Genomic DNA, 22,221 nt, shown 5'->3' on the forward strand with positions numbered 1-22,221 from the left:
ACTCCTATCAGTATACATCATAGGTATAACGCAACTCCTATCAGTATACATCATAGGTATAACGCAACTCCTATCACTATACATCATAGGTATAACGCAACTCCTATCACTATACATCATAGGTATAACGCAACTCCTATCACTATACATCATAGGTATAACGCAACTCCTATCACTATACATCATAGGTATAACGCAACTCCTATCACTATACATCATAGGTATAACGCAACTCCTATCACTATACATCATAGGTATAACGCAACTCCTATCACTATACATCATAGGTATAACGCAACTCCTATCACTATACATCATAGGTATAACGCAACTCCTATCACTATACATCATAGGTATAACGCAACTCCTATCACTATACATCATAGGTATAACGCAACTCCTATCACTATACATCATAGGTATAACGCAACTCCTATCACTATACATCATAGGTATAACGCAACTCCTATCACTATACATCATAGGTATAACGCAACTCCTATCACTATACATCATAGGTATAACGCAACTCCTATCACTATACATGATAGGTATAACGCAACTCCTATCACTATACATCATAGGTATAACGCAACTCCTATCACTATACATCATAGGTATAACGCAACTCCTATCACTATACATCATAGGTATAACGCAACTCCTATCACTATACATCATAGGTATAACGCAACTCCTATCAGTATACATCATAGGTATAACGCAACTCCTATCACTATACATCATAGGTATAACGCAACTCCTATCACTATACAACAGCTTCCCCCGCAACATACACCTATGATATATCATACACAGCATACCTATATAGGCGGTCCCCTACTTAAGAACACCCGACTTACAGACGACCCCTAGTTACAAACGAACCTCTGGATATTGGTAATTTATTGTACTTTATTCCTAGGCTACAATAATCAGCTGTAACAGTTATCACAGGTGTCTGTAATGAAGCTTTATTGCTAATCCTGGTTCTTATGACAACCCAACATTTTTAAAATCCAATTGTCACAGAGACCAAAAAATATTTTGGCTGAGTCTACAATTATAAAGTATACAGTTCCGACTTACATGCAAATTCAACTTAAGAACAAACCTCCAGAACCTATCCTGTACGTAACCCGGGGACTGCCTGTACATTGCAGAGCACCATAACACAATCAGAGCTATCTTCCATCATTATAGATAACACAGCACAGAATATAGGGTATAGTATAATATAGTGATGGTTATACACATTGTATCATTCTCCATCACACTGTCCATGCTATCACACAGCCTTATAACATTGTATTGTGCAGATTGGACTTTTGCTTCGGTTATTCGGGATTGCCATTGGTAGGGAAGGTGTGAACTGAGCCTAATGTACCTGTATGACACATCTATTCTATGCATGTAACACCCCCACATGATAGTGCATCAGACATGTAGAATGTACCTTATATCACACTTGTTATAACTTTTACACTTTAAAGATTTTATCCAGAGATTGAGCAACACGGCTGCCTTCTTCCAAAAATGGCGGCGACCCCTGACCCCCTGTGTGCTATGGTACTGCTCAGCTTTATAGAAATGAATGGAACTGAGTTGCAATACCCCACCCCACCCATGGTCAGGTGTGACAATGTTTCTGGAAGAAAGCAGCCATGTTTTTACATTTCTGGACAATTCCTTTAAGCAGTGTTCTTCTGCTTGCAAGGCTTTCTTTTTGAGGAAACGTAAAGGAAACCTACCACTTAGAATGGCAGGGGTAAGCTGTAAGTACCGGGCACCAGCTCAGGGTTAGCTGGTGCCGGTACTTACTTTCGTTAGTGTTATAAACCGCGGTATCGCGGTTTTAACACTTTTTAAACTTTAGAGCAGAAGACGCCTCGGCGCTGCGTGCGCACTGTCGCGCGCAGCGCCGAAGCCCCTTCTGCTCTAAAGTTTAAAAAGTGTTAAAACCGCGATACCGCGGTTTATAACACTAACGAAAGTAAGTACCGGCACCAGCTCACCACTTACAGCTTACCCCTGCCATTCTAAATGGTAGGTTTCCTTTAAAGGAGTATTCCCAAATTCCTGGGGCCAATTTATATAATATAGCTAATACATTTTGGATCATTATGCATCACACAGCCCTATAGCATGTATAGGTATAACACCCCCTATATCATTATCTACACATCACACAGTCCTGCAGCAGGTATAGGTATAACACCCCCTATATCATTATATACACATCACACAGCCCTGCAGCATGTATAGGTATAACACCCCCTATATCATTATATACACATCACACAGCCCTGTAGCATGTATAGGTGTAACATCCCCTATATCATTCTATACACATCACACAGCCCTGCAGTATGTATAGGTATAACACCCCCTATATCATTATATACACATCACACAGCCCTGCAGTATGTATAGGTATAACACCCCCTATATCATTATCTACACATCACACAGCCCTGCAGTATGTATAGGTATAACACCCCCTATATCATTATATACACATCACACAGCCCTGCAGCATGTATAGGTATAACACCCCCTATATCATTATATACACATCACACAGTCCTGCAGTATGTATAGGTATAACACCCCCTATATCATTATATACACATCACACAGCCCTGCAGCATGTATAGGTATAACACCCCCTATATCATTATATACACATCACACAGCCCTGCAGTATGTATAGGTATAACACCCCCTATATCATTATATACACATCACACAGTCCTGCAGTATGTATAGGTATAACACCCCCTATATCATTATATACACATCACACAGTCCTGCAGCATGTATAGGTATAACACCCCCTATATCATTATATACACATCACACAGTCCTGCAGTATGTATAGGTATAACACCCCCTATATCATTATATACACATCACACAGCCCTGCAGCATGTATAGGTATAACACCCCCTATATCATTATATACACATCACACAGCCCTGCAGTATGTATAGGTATAACACCCCCTATATCATTATATACACATCACACAGCCCTGCAGCATGTATAGGTATAACACCCCCTATATCATTATATACACATCACACAGCCCTGCAGTATGTATAGGTATAACACCCCCTATATCATTATATACACATCACACAGTCCTGCAGTATGTATAGGTATAACACCCCCTATATCATTATATACACATCACACAGTCCTGCAGCATGTATAGGTATAACACCCCCTATATCATTATATACACATCACACAGTCCTGCAGTATGTATAGGTATAACACCCCCTATATCATTATATACACATCACACAGCCCTGCAGCATGTATAGGTATAACACCCCCTATATCATTATATACACATCACACAGCCCTGCAGTATGTATAGGTATAACACCCCCTATATCATTATATACACATCACACAGTCCTGCAGTATGTATAGGTATAACACCCCCTATATCATTATATACACATCACACAGTCCTGCAGCATGTATAGGTATAACACCCCCTATATCATTATATACACATCACACAGTCCTGCAGCATGTATAGGTATAACACCCCCTATATCATTATATACACATCACACAGTCCTGCAGCATGTATAGGTATAACACCCCCTATATCATTATATACACATCACACAGTCCTGCAGCAGGTATAGGTATAACACCCCCTATATCATTATATACACATCACACAGCCCTGCAGCAGGTATAGGTATAACACCCCCTATATCATTATATACACATCACACAGCCCTGCAGTATGTATAGGTATAACACCCCCTATATCATTATATACACATCACACAGCCCTGCAGCATGTATAGGTATAACACCCCCTATATCATTATATACACATCACACAGCCCTGCAGCAGGTATAGGTATAACACCCCCTATATCATTATATACACATCACACAGCCCTGCAGTATGTATAGGTATAACACCCCCTATATCAGTATATACACATCACACAGCCCTGCAGTATGTATAGGTATAACACCCCCTATATCATTATATACACATCACACAGCCCTGCAGTATGTATAGGTATAACACCCCCTATATCATTCTATACACATCACACAGCCCTGCAGCAGGTATAGGTATAACACCCCCTATATAAGTATATACACATCACACAGCCCTGCAGTATGTATAGGTATAACACCCCCTATATCATTATATACACATCACACAGCCCTGCAGCATGTATAGGTATAACACCCCTATATCATTACATACACATCACACAGCCCTGCAGCAGGTATAGGTATAACACCCCCTATATCATTATATACACATCACACAGCCCTGCAGTATGTATAGGTATAACACCCCCTATATCATTATCTACACATCACACAGCCCTGCAGCAGGTATAGGTATAACACCCCCTATATCAGTATATACACATCACACAGCCCTGCAGTATGTATAGGTATAACACCCCCTATATCATTATATACACATCACACAGCCCTGCAGCATGTATAGGTATAACACCCCTATATCATTACATACACATCACACAGCCCTGCAGCAGGTATAGGTATAACACCCCCTATATCATTATATACACATCACACAGCCCTGCAGTATGTATAGGTATAACACCCCCTATATCATTATATACACATCACACAGCCCTGCAGTATGTATAGGTATAACACCCCCTATATCATTCTATACACATCACACAGCCCTGCAGTATGTATAGGTATAACACCCCCTATATCATTATATACACATCACACAGCCCTGCAGCATGTATATGTATATCACTCCCTATATCATTATATACACATCACACAGCCCTGCAGCATGTATATGTATATCACTCCCTATATCATTATATACACATCACACAGCCCTGCAGCAGGTATAGGTATAACACCCCCTATATCATTCTATACACATCACACAGCCCTGCTGTATGTATAGGTATAACACCCCTATATCATTATATACACATCACACAGCCCTGCAGCATGTATAGGTATAACACCCCTATATCATTATATACACATCACACAGCCCTGCAGTATGTATAGGTATAACACCCCCTATATCATTATATACACATCACACAGCCCTGCAGCATGTATAGGTATAACACCCCTATATCATTATATACACATCACACAGCCCTGCAGCATGTATAGGTATAACACCCCCTATATCAGTATATACACATCACACAGCCCTGCAGTATGTATAGGTATAACACCCCCTATATCATTATATACACATCACACAGCCCTGCAGTATGTATAGGTATAACACCCCTATATCATTACATACACATCACACAGCCCTGCAGCAGGTATAGGTATAACACCCCCTATATCATTATATACACATCACACAGCCCTGCAGTATGTATAGGTATAACACCCCTATATCATTACATACACATCACACAGCCCTGCAGTATGTATAGGTATAACACCCCCTATATCAGTATATACACATCACACAGCCCTGCAGTATGTATAGGTATAACACCCCTATATCATTATCTACACATCACACAGCCCTGCAGCATGTATAGGTATAACACTTCCTATATCATTCTATACACATCACACAGCCCTGCAGTATGTATAGGTATAACACCCCCTATATCATTGTATACACATCACACAGCCCTGCTGTATGTATAGGTATAACACCCCCTATATCATTATATACACATCACACAGCCCTGCAGCATGTATAGGTATAACACCCCCTATATCAGTATATACACATCACACAGCCCTGCAGTATGTATAGGTATAACACCCCTATATCATTACATACACATCACACAGCCCTGCAGTATGTATAGGTATAACACCCCCTATATCATTATATACACATCACACAGCCCTGCAGCATGTATAGGTATAACACCCCCTATATCATTATATACACATCACACAGCCCTGCAGCATGTATAGGTATAACACCCCCTATATCACTATATACACATCACACAGCCCTGCAGTATGTATAGGTATAACACCCCCTATATCATTCTATACACATCACACAGCCCTGCAGCATGTATAGGTATAACACCCCTATATCATTATATACACATCACACAGCCCTGCAGCATGTATAGGTATAACACCCCCTATATCAGTATATACACATCACACAGCCCTGCAGTATGTATAGGTATAACACCCCCTATATCATTATATACACATCACACAGCCCTGCAGTATGTATAGGTATAACACCCCTATATCATTACATACACATCACACAGCCCTGCAGCAGGTATAGGTATAACACCCCCTATATCATTATATACACATCACACAGCCCTGCAGTATGTATAGGTATAACACCCCTATATCATTACATACACATCACACAGCCCTGCAGTATGTATAGGTATAACACCCCCTATATCAGTATATACACATCACACAGCCCTGCAGTATGTATAGGTATAACACCCCTATATCATTATCTACACATCACACAGCCCTGCAGCATGTATAGGTATAACACTTCCTATATCATTCTATACACATCACACAGCCCTGCAGTATGTATAGGTATAACACCCCCTATATCATTGTATACACATCACACAGCCCTGCTGTATGTATAGGTATAACACCCCCTATATCATTATATACACATCACACAGCCCTGCAGCATGTATAGGTATAACACCCCCTATATCAGTATATACACATCACACAGCCCTGCAGTATGTATAGGTATAACACCCCTATATCATTACATACACATCACACAGCCCTGCAGTATGTATAGGTATAACACCCCCTATATCATTATATACACATCACACAGCCCTGCAGCATGTATAGGTATAACACCCCCTATATCATTATATACACATCACACAGCCCTGCAGCATGTATAGGTATAACACCCCCTATATCACTATATACACATCACACAGCCCTGCAGTATGTATAGGTATAACACCCCCTATATCATTCTATACACATCACACAGCCCTGCAGCATGTATAGGTATAACACCCCCTATATCATTATATACACATCACACAGCCCTGTAGCCATGTATAGGTATAACACCCCCTATATCATTATATACACATCACACAGTCCTGCAGCATGTATAGGTATAACACCCCCTATATCATTCTATACACATCACACAGCCCTGCAGTATGTATAGGTATAACACCCCCTATATCATTCTATACACATCACACAGCCCTGCAGTATGTATAGGTATAACACCCCTATATCATTATATACACATCACACAGCCCTGCAGCATGTATAGGTATAACACCCCTATATCATTATATACACATCACACAGCCCTGTAGCCATGTATAGGTATAACACCCCCTATATCATTATATACACATCACACAGTCCTGCAGCATGTATAGGTATAACACCCCCTATATCATTCTATACACATCACACAGCCCTGCAGTATGTATAGGTATAACACCCCTATATCATTATATACACATCACACAGCCCTGCAGCATGTATAGGTATAACACCCCCTATATCATTATATACACATCACACAGCCCTGCAGTATGTATAGGTATAACACCCCCTATATCATTATATACACATCACACAGCCCTGCAGTATGTATAGGTATAACACCCCTATATCATTACATACACATCACACAGCCCTGCAGCAGGTATAGGTATAACACCCCCTATATCATTATATACACATCACACAGCCCTGCAGTATGTATAGGTATAACACCCCCTATATCATTCTATACACATCACACAGCCCTGCAGCATGTATAGGTATAACACCCCTATATCATTATATACACATCACACAGCCCTGCAGCATGTATAGGTATAACACCCCCTATATCATTATATACACATCACACAGCCCTGCAGTATGTATAGGTATAACACCCCCTATATCATTATATACACATCACACAGCCCTGCAGTATGTATAGGTATAACACCCCCTATATCATTACATACACATCACACAGCCCTGCAGCAGGTATAGGTATAACACCCCCTATATCATTATATACACATCACACAGCCCTGCAGTATGTATAGGTATAACACCCCTATATCATTACATACACATCACACAGCCCTGTAGTATGTATAGGTATAACACCCCCTATATCAGTATATACACATCACACAGCCCTGCAGCAGGTATAGGTATAACACCCCCTATTTCATTATATACACATCACACAGCCCTGCAGTATGTATAGGTATAACACCCCTATATCATTACATACACATCACACAGCCCTGCAGCAGGTATAGGTATAACACCCCCTATATCAGTATATACACATCACACAGCCCTGCAGTATGTATAGGTATAACACCCCTATATCATTATATACACATCACACAGCCCTGCAGCATGTATAGGTATATCACTCCCTATATCATTACATACACATCACACAGCCCTGCAGCATGTATAGGTATAACACCCCTATATCATTATATACACATCACACAGCCCTGCAGCATGTATAGGTATAACACCCCCTATATCAGTATATACACATCACACAGCCCTGCAGTATGTATAGGTATAACACCCCCTATATCATTATATACACATCACACAGCCCTGCAGTATGTATAGGTATAACATCCCTATATCATTACATACACATCACACAGCCCTGCAGCAGGTATAGGTATAACACCCCCTATATCATTATATACACATCACACAGCCCTGCAGTATGTATAGGTATAACACCCCCTATATCATTACATACACATCACACAGCCCTGCAGTATGTATAGGTATAACACCCCTATATCATTACATACACATCACACAGCCCTGCAGTATGTATAGGTATAACACCCCCTATATCAGTATATACACATCACACAGCCCTGCAGTATGTATAGGTATAACACCCCCTATATCATTATATACACATCACACAGCCCTGCAGCATGTATAGGTATAACACCCCCTATATCATTATATACACATCACACAGCCCTGCAGCATGTATAGGTATACCACCCCCTATATCATTATATACACATCACACAGCCCTGTAGTATGTATAGGTATAACACCCCCTATATCATTATTTACACATCACACAGCCCTGCAGCATGTATAGTTATTTTTGTTGTATTTGTCCTGTTGCATGGATTTCCCATGATTCTTGGTTAATGGTTAAGTGTTCTCCCTCCATTCATTGTACTGTAACATTGTGGAGTTTATATGTGTAATCTGAATTAGTCTATAATGTCTGCTCCATGTGATGTACAGCCAGACCAGTGCGTGGTGCCTTATTGTATCTGTATGTCCCCTGTACAGTCCTGTGTATGACGCCTCAGGTCCTGCACTGAGACTAATTTGTAAGATGTTACATGTTATTGGTGATGCTACGTTTCATTATTTTCGTGTCTTATCAAATTGTTCTTTATACCTCCTGTACTGTAATACACCTGCACCACCCGGACCTACAGACAGTCCTCCTGTACTGTAATACACCTGCACCACCCGGACCTACGGACAGTCCTCCTGTACTGTAATACACCTGCACCACCCGGACCTACAGACAGTCCTCCTGTACTGTAATACACCTGCACCACCCGGACCTACAGACAGTCCTCCTGTACTGTAATACACCTGCACCACCCGGACCTACAGACAGTCCTCCTGTACTGTAATACACCTGCAACACCCGGACCTACGGACAGACCTCCTGTACTGTAATACACCTGCACCACCCGGACCTACAGACAGACCTCCTGTACTGTAATACACCTGCAACACCCGGACCTACAGACAGTCCTCCTGTACTGTAATACACCTGCACCACCCGGACCTACAGACAGTCCTCCTGTACTGTAATACACCTGCACCACCCGGACCTACAGACAGTCCTCCTGTACTGTAATACACCTGCACCACCCGGACCTACAGACAGACCTCCTGTACTGTAATACACCTGCAACACCCGGACCTACGGACAGACCTCCTGTACTGTAATACACCTGCAACACCCGGACCTACAGACAGTCCTCCTGTACTGTAATACACCTGCACCACCCGGACCTACAGACAGTCCTCCTGTACTGTAATACACCTGCACCACCCGCACCTACAGACAGTCCTCCTGTACTGTAATACACCTGCACCACCCGGACCTACAGACAGTCCGCCTGCACTGTAATACACCTGCACCACCCGGACCTACAGACAGTCCTCCTGTACTGTAATACACCTGCACCACCCGGACCTACAGACAGTCCTCCTGTACTGTAATACACCGGCAACACCCGGACCTACAGACAGTCCTCCTGTACTGTAATACACCGGCAACACCCGGACCTACAGACAGTCCTCCTGTACTGTAATACACCTGCAACACCCGGACCTACAGACAGACCTCCTGTACTGTAATACACCTGCACCACCCGGACCTACAGACAGTCCTCCTGTACTGTAATACACTTGCAACACCGGACCTACGGACAGTCCTCCTGTACTGTAATACACCTGCACCACCCGGACCTACAGACAGTCTTCCTATACTGTAATACACCGGCACCACCCGGACCTACAGACAGTCTTCCTATACTGTAATACACCGGCAACACCCGGACCTACAGACGGTCCTCCTGCACTGTAATACACCGGCAACACCCGGACCTACGGACGGTCTTCCTGTACTGTCATTTTGCTATTGGCTGCTTTGTCTCTTGGCTATAATTGTGTCATACTGTGGTGTATAACTTGTGCAGGTCACATGTATATGGAGCTGTTCACTGGTTCTTATCAGAATTGGATCACTTTCTGCTAATTCATCTAGGAAATTGTCTGTAATTGTCCAGCACTGACTTGTAAGAATTGAGCGACACTTATTTAAATTCCTTTGCCCTAAAATTCCTCAAAGGGTATTGTCATTCCTGCCGAAAACAGCTTCCAACCATCACAATGCAGATCTGACTCCGCTGGTGACTAACATCTATGACTTATGTTTTAGGACCCCCCCAAACAAATATTTTCAAGTTTTAGGAAATGTTAGGATAGGGGCCACTTGCTGTCAGTGCAGCACCCGCAGAAAATTCCCTCCAGCTTTCCCTTTTTCTACTGGTTATGGAGTAATATATGGGATACACACCACTGCATAGCTAGATGAATTTGAGGTTTAGGAATTGGATAACTTCTGTGATGGCAAATTTCCATCGAAAGGGGAAGTCTAGGCATCATTTTACCAGTGGCGCGCCGTGGTCTCCATCCATTATCTGGACACATTCTGGCCATCTGAATGGTGTCCTAGTGGTACCAGCACCATCCTCGGTGTGTGATCAGAGCTATTCGAGAAGTTTTTTAAACATTGATCTAAGGAGTTGTTGAAATGTTGTTTTTTATACATGTATTTAATTTTTGTGTCTTATGCTGTTTTTTTTACAGATCATATTAACATTGATCTAATGGCAACATCCCTTAGGATCAGTGTTATCAGTGATATGTATGTACAGACTCATGTCACCCCTCCGCTTTGGGAATCCCTATGATGTCATACAGTACCCCCTCTATTCTCCGCGCTCAATATGAGTGCTATATATGCAACACTGAAGGAACATGGGCTGCAGTTTGTGGGAGAGAAGAAAAGTCTCATGCGTTTTTTTTATACCATGAGCACTTTTTTTGAAGAGTGAAACTCCTTGTACGTCTATGATACATGTACATGCGTAAATGCGACCGCTTGCTCTAAGTTAGTTGCCGTTTGTTCCTTAGCTAATAGTTAAAGCACACAATATTGTGCCTGAGGCCATAATCATTATTACAGAGGTGAGGGAGAACGTCGCAGCACCTCGATCATGGTTAGGTGTACAAGTTTCGACTAGATGCTGGATAGAGGGAACCTCTCTTGATTTAGCTGATTTCACTATGACATGACAATGTTGGAGGATATTTCCATAGTATTCTGCATTGGCCAGTTCCTCTGTTATTCCTCCAGGGAATACATTGACTGTTGGCATATTTGGGGGGGGGGGGGGTTGTCCCTACAGCGTCTAGTGTTAGCAGGCATAGCCTTTTGTGCGCTGCTCATTATAATTGCAGATATCTCTAACCTGTTTGGACGTCTTACAATTGTATGTGAGATAATAGGAAGAGTATGACGGATCGGTATGTACCACCCTGAGAAGCCCCCCAGGTCCTCACGTCTCACTTGTGAAGTTATGTGCGGAGCTGTGTTCTGTCACCATAGAAACACTCCTGTGCTGTGAAGTGTGTTTTGTTACAATGTTTCTCTCCATTCTTCTGGGTCAGGAGGCGTGCGGCAGCGCAGGGAGGGATTGTTTTCCCAACCTTTTTGTTTGAGTAAATGATTCACATTGGTCACATGCGTCCTGGGAACCATGTATGTAAGTGGGCTTCACATCTTATGTCAGGCCTTACATAGATCCATGCATTTCCAGGAGGAATAACAGAGACACTGAAGTTTCTAAGGATTCTAAGGGTGTAGGATTCACTAGTGTTGTGAGAATTGGGGGTCCCTTACACCCTAAATAAATGGAGAGCTACTTGCATTAGTTTTTAAAGTGAGGCCCAACTTTGCAACCCCATAGCGTAAATATAGAACAGATATACATGTGTGTGTGGGGGTGGTGTGTGCATAGAACCACATTTCTATTATTCACTGGGCACCCCTATAATCAGTAAGTTATGTCCAATCCTAGAATTTGATCCAATATGAATACCCCTTTAAATCTACCATCAAAATCCATCATGATAAATCAGGACACTTACCCATAGATCCAGGAACTAAGACTGTGGTAATCTTCTTATATGTGTTATCCATGATCTCTCCTTCCTTCTAAAATCACATTTTATTATCATTCTAATGAGTCTGAAGGGCTGTTACCAGAGCCCCTCTGTGATGCAGCTTCACGGGCTGTTACATTGTGCAGGAGAAATTCCTCCCTCCCTCTTCTGCAGTGAGATAATATCTGGCAGAGGAAGGGGGAGTGGGGCTATAACAGCCTGTGAAGCTACAGCATGGAGGGTCTCTGGTAACATCCTCTAGAATTATTAGCATAATTCTAAAAGTTGATTTTAGAAGGAAGGAGAGCATAGATACCAAATATAAGAAGATTACCACAGTCACAGTGTCTGGATAAATGAGTAAGTGTCCCTGGTTTATCATGATGGATTCTGATAGTAGATTTGATCTACACAGGAATACACCCCGTTAGGGTGTCTTGATGTGATTTATCGTGGAATCATCCCGGGAATTTTACCATAAACCGGTATCGGACATGGTACGGTCCACGCGCCGGCTGTGTTTGCTGTATCTGGGTGTATGATCTGGTGCTAGCCGTGTTATTGCCGCTAGCAAACATCTCGTCTATTATGTGCACATTTTATGAGATCTCTCTGCATTCATCCGCTGTCAGGTGCCTGGAGTCTCGGGCCGGTGACGTCACCGCCAGTAACTGGGGCACAGTCTGCTCCGGCAGGCGGCAGCGATTTAGCTTTGACCTCTTGTAATGACACATGGGGGATATGGGCTATGCCCCGTATATAACATGAGTATATGAAGGGTGAATCACAGCTCATCTACTTAGAAAGCGGAGCAGATTTTGCCTCCGCTGGCGACACGATGGGTGTGTAGTGCACACTGGTCGCAGAGGGTAAATATGGGAGTGTAAAATATTTCCACCTATATCCTGCACTTTGACTTACAATTCTGTGTGTTGTGGCTGGGATGTTGAGAAAAGTGTACTATAAGTACCATTATAGCCAAGAATAACAAAAATCAAAATTCTTTATGGAAAAGATACAAAAGTGCTTAAAGGGAACCTGCCGCCAGGTTATACCCTACTAAACTATTAGGTAGGAGATGTCCCCTAGAATTCTCTTTTATGTGAAATCTAAGAAAAATCTGCCCCATAGTTAGAAAAATCACATTTTATTATTAAATTGGTGAAGTTAAGAGGCCTCAGCGGTAGTGTCATTTCAAAAGACCCTATCTTCTGTTCTGTAGCGCCTAGAAACATGCTACTGGAGTCATATTAAAGATAAGAATCTTGCAGACTTACGGATTTCTCATATACAGAACCACTGATAAAGGGAACTAAAGATAGTTGTGGATGCGAGCTTCAGATAAAGATCCAGTGTCCGCCTTATTTTTAATTGCTACTGTGTTCAGTTCTGTAGCTCACAGAACCATATCTTTAATATGACACAAAAAGCATGTTTCTAGGTACAACAGAACGTACGTCCCCCATATACTTCTATGGGCTTACGGCATGGTACGGGAGCGGTACAGTACAGCACACGTGCGGCACCGTACCGCTCCGTAGCCCGGGAAAAGATAGGACATGTCCTATCTTTTCTCGTATTACGGCGCCGTGGCCCATATGTTCCTATGGAGAGGGGCGGGGGTGAGCAGCGCTCATCTCCTCCTCTCCCCGTATGCTGCCGTGTGCCCGCCGTGCTGCGGTGTGGCGGGCAACGGCAGTGTGCATGTAGCCTTACATAGTACAAGTCCTAAAGCATCATTAACCCCTTATTGACTGGGTCCTTTCTTGTGTTTACACTTTTAATTTCCCACCTTTAGAAATCTATAACTTTTTTATTTTTCCATCTACAGAGCTGCTTGTGGGCTTGTTTTCTCCATAACAAATTGAACTTCATAGTGACGGTATTTAATATCACATGCCACGTACTAGGCAGCGGGAGCAAAATTCCAAATGCAGTGAAATTGGTGAAAAAAAATGCAATTGCGCTGTTTTTTTCTTGTGGGCTTGGATTTTACGGTTTTCACTGTGTGTCCCAAATGACATGTTTACTTTATTCTTTTGGTTGGTACAATCATGAGAAAACCAAATTTATACATGTTTTACTGTGTTGATCAGGTCTGTACCAGGCATGTTTACATACTACTGTATTGCAGTATATGGAGAATTTGCTATGGATCTGTAATAGTGTGCCACTGGCACACTGTTACAGATCTATAATACTGCCAGGTCCTGGCAACTGATTTTACAGGGGGTTTGTCTTCACACTGCTGTCTTCTGAGCTCTCTGCATCCCCTCCTTTACCCTAAGCCTTTTCCCCTCCTTTACCCTAAGCCGCTCCCCTCCTTTACCCTAAGCCAGTGATGGCCAACCTTTTGGAGACAGAGTGCCCAAATTACAAACGAAAACCCACTTGTATGTCGCAAAGTGCCAAGTAACTTAGTGATCCCTGCTGTATTACAGGTTTCACTCGTATTGGCATCATGAGTTCACCAATACAATAGAAAGATGGAGAAATGTGGATTGTAGCTTCCCTCCAGGTTCCCCTAAAGAGGAAGAATCAGGGTTCCCAGAGCAGGAACTCTGTGTTGGGGTGAAGGCCTGGGTGCCCACAGAAAGGGCTGTGAGTGCCACCTCCGGCACCCGTGCCATAGGTTCGCCACCACTGCCCTAAGTGCACACTCTCTCTAGTTTCCGCTTCACTCCGTTAGTTCTAGTTTTCAGCACCTACACCTGTCCAGAACAGGGGTCATGAGGCCCTCTTCAGCCATTGAATGACCTCCCTTGACCACATGACGTCATTTGTGACTTTATACTATTGCCATTGAGTGAGTTTACAGGAAATCGCTGAAGTGAATGGTTGCGCTGAGTTTATTAGTTCTAGGCTCCGGTAAATCCCATCCAGGTCCAGAACCAGAATCAATGTGTTCTTACTTGAATGGGGACACAAAGCCTTTAGAAATTTCAGAGTCTCAGTTATTCCTCTTGGAAATGTATGGATCAACCATGCACTTGTTATACTGAACTTGCTCAAAGACAAAGGGCTATAGTTGATATATCCTATCCCTGGCCCTGTGATCCAAGGAGACCACTTACTGGCTGAAGAAGGTCCTTTGACCCTCCAGAACTTCTAGATGTTGCAGATGTTGAAGACCCATAGATCCGGTGTGAAACCTGTGCAGGGGACGCCCCTTTAAGAGCACAAAAAATCTGCAACACTTTACAGTAGCAACATAGTGGACTTCATCAATAGGATTTTTATGTGTGTGTTCTCCTTTAACGCCGCCCATGTAATGCGATGTAGCCTGCGCTCCACAGCTGGACTGCATGAACCATTGGAAGTGACCGCCCGCTTGGCAATCATTTAGAATTTTTCCATCCTCTCGGAGTGAACAACGCTTTCTCTTCAGTTCAGGGATGCAGCTCCGTGCAGCTGGATTTTCCGAGCGATTACTTAGTAAAGGGCTCATACAAGGTCCCTAGTAGCGGAGCCTCATCCTCCTTCTACTGCTTCATATTTACAACTTTTACTTTAGGTTTTTGAAAATCTTTATTGTAGTGTTTTTCTTTACATATCCTTGTTTACAATACAATGGTATTTGCCATTCTCCTGGACTATCTGGGAGTTTCCCAAAAAATAAAGGGAGACCACCTGGAGCACCATCATAATGGACAAACGCCCCGGCACTGCCCCGGTCCCCCTGCATCTACTGGGACCTGCGAGCAAAGATCTTCTTGTTTTTATAGGCCCCTTCTTCTCACATAAGCAACGAGCTGCAATGCTTCCCTGATGGGATCCTGCTCTGTATCAGTATAAGGACTCTCCAGAGCAAGTGAAATTCACCGACACCCCCTGACATGGGAGCTTAGTAATGGAATGTTTCCTTTTATAAGTCACTTTTTCAATAGTCTGAATGTTTTGGGGAATTTAAGTTGATTTATTAGCACAGGAACCTTGGGGGGGGGGGGGGGGGGGATTTATTACTCGCTGCAGTTTTGTGGCGTAGACAATTCACAGATTTTTATGCAAGCTTAGGGAGTAGGTGCTATAGAGCAGTGAGAGCTGATCAGATTATATACAGTGTACTATCTCCAGGCAGCATGTTATAGAGCAAGGGGAGCGGAGCAGAATATATAGAGTCCTATCTGCAGGCAGTATGTTATAGAGCAAGAGGGGCTAAGCAGATAATATACAGTGCCCTATCTGCAGGCTGTATGTTATAGAGCAGGAGGAGCTGAGCAGATTGTACATAGCGTCCTATCTGCAGGCAGCATGTTATAGAGCAGGAGGAGCTGAGCAGATTGTACATAGTGTCCTTTCTGCAGGCAGCATGTTATAGAGCAGGAGGAGCTGAGCAGATTGTACATAGCGTCCAATCTGCAGGCAGCATGTTATAGAGCAGGAGGAGCTGAGCAGATTGTACATAGTATCCTATCTGCAGGCAGCATGTTATAGAGAAGGAGGAGCTGAGCAGATTATAAATAGTGTTCTAATTACCGGTAGCATGTAATAGAGCAATCTGAGCTCAGAAGGTTGTGTGTAGTGTCCTCTCTGCAGGCTGTATGTTATAGAGCAGGAGGAGCTGCAAATATTGTACATAGTGTCCTATCTGCAGGCAGCATGTTATAAAGTAGGAGGAGTTACATAGTGTCGTATATGCAGGTTTTATATAATATCCTAATTGCTCACCACCTCCTGCTCTATAACTTACCATGTTTTCCTAATTCTGGAAACCCCCTTTATCTGCAGTTAGTACAGAAATGCTGATTACAATTTACTTGGCCTGAAAGAAAGTAAAACTTGTTTGAGCCCCGGCTTTCGCTATGATACAAGTCACACTTCTCCACTTGTATTTGTTTGGAGTTGTAAAGATATGTCTTCAGAATTTCTTGTGTCCTCGGAGTGATGTCAGTCACTACTTCCAGATGTGCCCCTCCTCCTCCTCCTGCATCTCCCGGAATTTAGGAGGGGTGGACGCTGGCTCGATTTACACTCCTCCCCTCTATCCGGGGCATTTAATCCCTTTGCTGCCGGAGGGCCCTGCTGCATTGGGGTGGAATGTGCTGCAGAACCTGCTCGCTTACTGACACTGCCAGGGTGTTGGAGATTTGCGCCTGTATACATTACGTCTTCTGTGATTTTCTGCTGTAACGTTATTAAGTTTTTTAGTTTATGCCACTCCATACCTTGGTAACAGAGGTGTGCTGCTGCGTTGTCCTGTAAGGGCTATGCTCTGTCAATGATGGGCAGCTCCCCCTTATCCTTGCCTCTCCTTTCCACATTTACAGGATCGTTTCTTGACTGCATCCTTATTTTCGCTGTCCCTCCCTCTGGCATAAATCTCCCCTTTCCCCAACAGCGATTACCATAAACCTGCTACTTTCCCATTATTCCACATTAATCTTCCTACCATCCTGCAGCTCGAGTTGTGCAGACATTATCATCCCAGGATTTTGTAGGAATCCATTTTTTTTTACATTGCAGGTGAAGAATTAAAGGAATTAAAAAAAAAATATATTTTGTATTAAAGCAAAGGACATTCATGCAGCATCGTGGTATAGAGCTGTAGTAGATAGTATAGGAGTCATGTAGGCCGTCCTATTAAGCGATTCAAATTTAACTCAAAACGTCAAACAACATAAGTTGGACAACGTCCCCTTTAAAGGGCATCTACCAAATATATGCAAATGAGCCTGAGGGGCTCCAGGCTCCATAGGTGTTAATGTAGCCTGGAGCCCCTCAGGCTCATTTGCATACAATCCTTTATCCTAACGGTAGATGTCATTTAAGGGTTTCTCCTCTGTACTTGGCGCCATAGTAGCCCATATCGGGTCTGCAAACAAAAGAGAAAAAGTAGTCCTCCGTTAGCATCTCGTGTAGAAATGGAATTCAATTATTAAATCCTCATTCAAAATCCACATATCAACCCTCACAGTGACCCCTCTCCAGATGAAGCTTAAAGGGAAAGCGAAGAAGGTTTTGAATTTGATTAGGCCTACCCACTGGACTCCAAAGTTTTGAAAGAGCAGACGTTTGTCCCTCCTACTGCTCCCCTAATTCCCCCTCCCCCCCAGTGATCACAACAGCAGGGGCTCTCACTAATTGATGGAGGGGCATGTGAAACAATGCTCCATTTCAATATTATGGCAGTGTTGAAAATTGTTGAGCACAGCGCTTTGGTATCTCTAGCACTTAATCTTGGCATAACCCCCTTAACACCGGTCTATGGGACGTTCCCTTTCTTTTATCATTAGTATTTTGTAATTCATTCTGGGGAAAAACATAAATGTCTACCTCCAGCCTAGAGTAAGACGAGGCTTTTTGTTTTTACTGAAAATTGGGCACAGTTCCCAGCTCGGAGGTGGTCAAGAAAACCCAACCACTTCCCTGCAAGGAAAACCTAGTTTCCTGTGAATTTCTCTGTGTTGTGCACCTGCAGTAAGTGTCAGGTCTTGTGTTATTTGCCCAGGGGGTCCTGTAGGAAGATATTTGGGGTACAACTATTGCATGACTATGCTTCAATTATTCCCATGCATATAACCCTACTTCATTGTCCATGATTGCAGTGCACTTATGTTGCATATGTGCGTGACTTATAATGGGTCTGTTAGGATTTGCCATGATGGTCACTGCTATCGCATGGAGAGAATGGCATGGCACCTATCAGCAACCTTATCCTCACCCCTCCCCTCTACATAGGAATCTGTCCGGCCATTGCTGTAGTACGGCAAAATATAGGACACTATGGTGATCCCGTACATCACTTTGCAGCCTATAGATGGCAAAAACTGGTTCCTCAGCATGATGATGACCATGTTCAATCAGTGTATATGTGTATGTATGTGTGTATAAGGCTAACTACACACAAACACTGGGGGAGGTTTATCATCAAGTTTCTGAGGTAAAACTGTTCTATTTGCCCATGAAAACCAATCAGAGCTCAGCTTTCATTTTCCCACAACTAATTATAAAATAAAAGCTGAGCTGCGATTGGTTTCCAGGGGCAACTAGAAAATTTTTACCTCAGAAACTTGATGATAAATCTCCCCCACTGTTTTTGTCCGTGTACTATCAGTTTTTTCAACTGATGTCACTAATGGTACCTTCATTTTGACAGACTCAATGCTCGGGAACATGTGTTGGCTTCAGAAAACTCTGAGCAGGTGCCGTTCCTGCTTGTGTTTTCCGCTCAGTACTTCCAAGTTCATGGGAACGTGCAAAAATACGGATGTCAGACGGATGTCATTGTGCCGTCCGTATTTGAGGATCATTTTAGAGGTTACACAATTGTGACCCCACTAGGAGTTGGGACAAGCTAGTGACATCATTTGGCAGCCTACGTTTTTTTTTTTTTTTTTTTGTGGATCACCAAAAACAAGCGGGCGACACACGGATCGTTTTTGCGTACAAATGGCTCGGCTATGGATTACACATTGATGACATATGGAGAGAAACATCGGACCAGATATCTGTTGTTGGTAGTCTGAGGAGGCCTCTTAGTAATCACGCACATATCATATACTATACATTAGTATAGGTCCAACCGGGCATGCACAGTGTTAAACTTTTCACCGGCAGCAGAAACTTTCCATTCCCACATCCTGATGGGGGGAGAAAAACCCTTCATAGAACAGAGCGGATCCGTTCAGATGTCCATCTCCTATGGATACTGAGATATGTGGATTCCTTATAAGTGCATCACCCTATATCAGGGATACATATGTATTAATAATAGGATGAGACTATAGCAAACTCTGCGTCTGCTCGGGGCTTTTCCTTTTTCTATGTTGAGATTTCCAGCTATTCTGAGAATGAAGCGGAGGAACTAGAAAGGAATCATGGAAGCAGAGAGCCATGAGAGGATCAGGTGTAAGTCCTATGGAGTAGTATCATTGATGGCATCCATAGGGGTAGCGTAGCAACTGTGTATGAATAGAAGTGGCTATTCTATATCCTCTCTGCATCAGAGGACGCAGAGGCTTCCAATGACACCACTGACATATTACACAGCTGCTGCTAGCTTTTGCTTTACTCAGATGGGACATTAGTATCAGATTGCTGTATCCGTATCTGGCACATTCACATCGAAATTGCAGATGAAAAGGATTTTTGGAAACCAGACATTTTTGGTAGTTTTTTTTTTTAGAGTCATCGAGTACCTTCCTGCCATTCAAGGAAAATTTTAAGTTATGTGGCATCGATGCCCGTTCCCATCGCAGTACCTAAAGGATAATAACCCAGTGAATTACAATGTAGTAGCGTGGTACCATTAGGTTACCTTAGGTTAGGTTACCTCAGTGAATCTCAGACCCCCAAGGCTACCCTATCCAAGCTTCTATTCAGCAGTAAATGGAATACATAAGAATATTTTTTAGATGATAATGGTGATGGGATTGTTCTTTATGAAGTGATATTTCCATGGACCTAATGGAAAATTAACAGTGTAGTAAACTTGATGGGAACGATGTGAATAGAGCACTGGTCCACATGCTCGATCAGTCCTCCATTCATGTTTATGGGGTTAAAGGAAATTTCTTTCCGAAAAGAAGCACTTGGGGGACTCCTCGTGGAATGACTGGGGGCCCCACGGTAGAGCGATGTAAAGTACATTAACAATATACTGCAGAACAATAATATTGCAATATGTTTCATCAGTGATCAGACCTTCCATGGGGAAGGGGGGGTTTAAAAGTTTGTAAAAAAAAAAAAAGTGTATTCAAAATTGGGTTATATAATTTTATTTACCGTATATAAGAACAAAGAGCAAATCGGTATTGCTGTAATATAAAGGTAATTTTGTGCAAAAAAAGGGGATATTTTACCCTCGCCACCTGCCCATTCACCCAGTGTTAACTTGGTACATAGGACGTCATACGTAAAAAAAAAAGTGCAATGAGAAAGTTCAATTTGCCCAGCAAAATATTAGCCCTCATACGGTTTAACCAAAAATGTATGAAAAAATGGAAAAAGCTGCATGAAAGGGTTAATAAAAGAAAATTTCAGCTGGAGAATCCTAAGCAGAGATTGTGAAGTCTGGCTGTATATTGTATCCGGCCACATACATATACAGCCAGACATGACCTCATGACACATGCGTGTAACTCAGCTGGGAACGCAGAGATAACTATGAGATAACAACATAACACGGGGAGAGAGCGAGCCGGCACTGGGGGGGCCGGGATGTGTCCTGGAAGGGCATTCATGTAATGCACAGTCCACATTTTTGGGTATTTGCTAAGTGTTTTGAGGTTTTACTGGGAAAGTTAGGTGACGTCTCCTCACTGGAATGTTTGCTTGCTATGCCCGAGTATACGAGGTTACATACACATGGCGTGTTATGCTGTGCCCGAGTATACGAGGTTACATACACATGGCATGTTATGCTGTGCCCGAGTATACGAGGTTACATACACATGACATGTTATGCTATGCCCGAGTATACGAGGT

At 42.7% G+C, this 22,221-nt stretch overlaps 1 protein-coding gene and 1 long non-coding RNA gene across 2 annotated transcripts in view; one reads left to right on the forward strand and one right to left on the reverse strand.

The window, feature by feature from the left end:
* The window catches only part of LOC140069566 (uncharacterized), an 85,880-nt gene extending 73,704 nt beyond the window's left edge, over nucleotides 1–12,176 (reverse strand). Inside the window, exon 1 of the long non-coding RNA XR_011848804.1 lies at nucleotides 12,102–12,176. This is a non-coding gene — a long non-coding RNA (uncharacterized lncRNA). The remainder of the gene's footprint in view (nucleotides 1–12,101) is intronic.
* Nucleotides 1–22,221, forward strand: part of PRKD1 (protein kinase D1) — an 88,773-nt gene that overhangs the window by 4,452 nt on the left and 62,100 nt on the right. The window lies entirely within an intron of this gene.

The sequence above is a fragment of the Engystomops pustulosus genome, chromosome 7 (genome assembly GCF_040894005.1).
Source record: "Engystomops pustulosus chromosome 7, aEngPut4.maternal, whole genome shotgun sequence".
NCBI lineage: Eukaryota > Metazoa > Chordata > Amphibia > Anura > Leptodactylidae > Engystomops > Engystomops pustulosus.